The following is a 3,876-nucleotide window of genomic DNA, read 5'->3' as shown; positions in this document are numbered from 1 at the left end:
TGTTAACAGAGCACGACGTATGTGTGAATAATGCATGACGTATGTGTGAATAGTGCAAGGTGCATGTGTTAACAGAGCATGACGTATGTGCGAATAGTGGATGACGTATGTGTGAATAGTGCATGACGTATTTGTGAATAGTGCAGGTTGCATGTGTGAACAGTGCATGACGAAAGTGTGAATGGTGCAAGGGGCATGTTTGAACAGAGCATGACGTGTGTGTGTAAATAGTGTATTAACTTGTTGACACAATGTTCTACACCCTATGTCGCCTTAAAAGGTTTATATGTACGTAGCTTTCTACAATTATTTCTAACACTGGCCGACCATTCTTTACAAAGGCTACTAACATGCACATCTACAGTTAGTTAAAGTTGAAAGTGGCATTAAAACAGATAAATTAAATGATTCTCTCCTGTCTTACTCGGTTACGAACTGACATACCTCCTAATTAGACCTGTTTAATACCACCTATATATTGTGGAGGGTCTGGGAGATATACTATGATCAGTAACCGTTATCAGACACATACCTTGTAGCCTCTGGGTGTGGGCTGCTTCGATCAGCACCAGCACGCCCGACACATACAGCAGGAGTTGAGCCATGGACTGGAAGTAGACAGTATTATTACAGTATCGAATAGTGCAAGGTGCATGTGTGATCAGAGCATGGTGTATGTGTGAATAGTGCACGACGTATGTGTGAATAGTGCAAGGTGCATGTGTTAACAGAGCATGACGTATGTGTGAATAGTACATGACATATGTGTGAATCGTGCATGACGTACGTGTGAATAGTGCAAGGTGCATGTGTTAACAGAGCATGACGTACGTGCGAATAGTGGATGACGTATGTGTGAATAGTGCAAGGTGCATGTGTTAACAGAGCACGACGTATGTGTGAATAATGCATGACGTATGTGTGAATAGTGCAAGGTGCATGTGTTAACAGAGCATGACGTATGTGCGAATAGTGGATGACGTATGCGTGAATAGTGCAAGGTGCATGTGTTAACAGAGCACGACGTATGTGTGAATAATGCATGACGTATGTGTGAATAGTGCAAGGTGCATGTGTTAACAGAGCATGACGTATGTGCGAATAGTGGATGACGTATGTGTGAATAGTGCATGACGTATTTGTGAATAGTGCAGGTTGCATGTGTGAACAGTGCATGACGAAAGTGTGAATGGTGCAAGGGGCATGTTTGAACAGAGCATGACGTGTGTGTGTAAATAGTGTATTAACTTGTTGACACAATGTTCTACACCCTATGTCGCCTTAAAAGGTTTATATGTACGTAGCTTTCTACAATTATTTCTAACACTGGCCGACCATTCTTTACAAAGGCTACTAACATGCACATCTACAGTTAGTTAAAGTTGAAAGTGGCATTAAAACAGATAAATTAAATGATTCTCTCCTGTCTTACTCGGTTACGAACTGACATACCTCCTAATTCCAGTTTTCACATTGTTTTGACACACATCTATCCGCCCATGTCAACACTCGACTATTGAGTCTGTTGGGTTCATATTTACAAATGTCTTCTGAAATGGCCAAGGACAGTTTTCCCATTTGATACCATGATGGGTGTCCAGCCTATTACCCCATCCAAATATATACATATTTTAGGCGACTTGTCTTACAAGTCTTTTTTCAAAATATTTGACGCCAAAATATACCCAATTTTGTTATATGGTGCAGAAGTATGGGGTTTTGAAACTTTTGATGTTATAGAAAAAGTCAATTTGTATGCATGCAAGAAATTTCTGGGCGTAAAAACAGCCACGTCAACTTGTATGGTCTACGGAGAATGTGGAAGATATCCACTGTACATAGAATCAAATGTAAAAATTATTAGATATTGGTTGAAATTATTAACAATGTCCTCACACAGATTGCCAAGAAAATGTTATGAAATGATGATACTATATGATAGCCATGGGACACGTAATTAGGTAACAGACATAAAACAGTTATTATCATCTATCGGCTTCGGCAATGCCTGGCATGAACAATTTGTAGAATCTCATTCTCACTTTGTCTGTACAGTTAAACAAAGACTTAAAGATATATTCCTTCAAAATTGGTTAACTAGTCTCTCATTATCTAATAAATGTTTTTACTACAAAATGATAAAAGATTCCATATATACAGAACATTATCTTTCAGTCTTGACCATAAGGAAATATAAATCTTCATTGGCGAGATTCCACTGCTCCGCGCACGATTTATATGTTGAAACTGGGAGATACCAAGGTATTGAGAAAGAAAGTAGAATCTGCCAAATGTGCAACTTACACGAGGTCGAAGATGAGTTTCACTTTTTTATGTGTTTGCCCAGCATACTTATCGTTAAGAAATAGATATATAAAGAAATATTATTATGTACATCTTTAAACGCATAAGTTTATATCATTGATGAATAATTCCAGTAAAACACATTTAGAAAGATTGTCCATATATATCCATAAAGCTTTTATTCTCAGAAAGAATGTTCTACTACCCGCACATGATTAAACAATGTACTACAGGCCTGTGGCCTTTCAGTATGAAATAAAGATTGATTGATTGATACCCCATCCAAAGCATCATTTGGCGTATATTACCAACATCTACAAAATACCTACAAGCACGGTGCTGCATTTTATTTATAACGCTAAACTCTTTAGTGCCCGAAATAGCTGCTCCGTAGGTTATTACTCGTAGAACTAGTGAGATAGGCAGTTTAGTAAATGCGTTATAAGGCATAGCTCCTAAAGCTTTACACAAAATCCAAATATAATCTAAAAGCAATCAAAGATAAACATACTTATCTGTTATTTCTAAAACAGTATTCACCACATCTACAAAGATGTTCTTTTTTTTGTCTGTTTGGTGTTAGGATTATGAAAATGATCAGTTTTGGTTTTGTCCACATTTATGTTTAATTTTTTATTGGCGCACCAGGTATTTAAACAGTCAAGCAACAATTGTAGTAGGTCGGATTCTGTTTCTGCTAACAGGACAAGATCGTCGGGATACAATAGGACACAGATTTTATCAGCGGGAATCACATTAAACAGAAAAACCATCTCCGAACGTTAACAAGATTAAAACATAACCCATACGTACCATGCTCTCTTTCAGTCTCGTGTCCGAATGAACTTGATCCTTGTTTGACCAACTGACCACACGACTGGGTATGTAACTGATATTTATTGCCATTACAATTCATTACTCCACGAGATAATGCTCGTCTGTAGTTGCACAATAGAATATCAATCACTTGTTTGACAAGGTATAGTTTATGGACAGGTCATTCATCACGGCCAGATGCTGGACAACGTACCTCATACAAATCTGACAGTTGGTGCTACATTTGCCATGCTTTATTATAAGTTTACATACAGATGCGACGGGATGGCGTGTGTACCTGTAAATTACCAACTCTCATCTTTCATTGAGATGCACTGTGATACACCTTAATTCCAAATACGCTTAGCCAACGAGTATCGTTTGAACAGCTTTTTATATAGAATATGATGTAACGCCGGGATATACTATTTTACCTCTGGAGAACATTGAAATAGAGCCTTCGACATGAAGGATGAATACTTTAACCACTGGGATAAGCTAATCTCACTGTAGTTACCATGATTTAAACATATTTCATTCACAATGTGAAAGATTAGGAACAAGTTCTTCAACTCAGAACATGTTTTGCTGTAGTTACCATGTATCGCTACTATCTATATATACTGCAGGAAACAGATGAGGACACACATGACAGTGTTCCATTATTCTTTTCCAGGTTTGTATTGCAGTGTAGCTGAAAATATGTAATGAACATAGAACACTGCGACGAAGCGGTGGTCCCTTTATTGTTTCTCT

The sequence above is a fragment of the Haliotis rubra genome, unplaced genomic scaffold, assembly GCF_003918875.1.
Source record: "Haliotis rubra isolate DU_JTF1 unplaced genomic scaffold, ASM391887v1 Scf216, whole genome shotgun sequence".
Taxonomy (NCBI): domain Eukaryota; kingdom Metazoa; phylum Mollusca; class Gastropoda; order Lepetellida; family Haliotidae; genus Haliotis; species Haliotis rubra.
The sequence above is the reverse complement of the archived record's forward strand: the minus strand, read 5'-3'. Positions refer to the sequence as shown.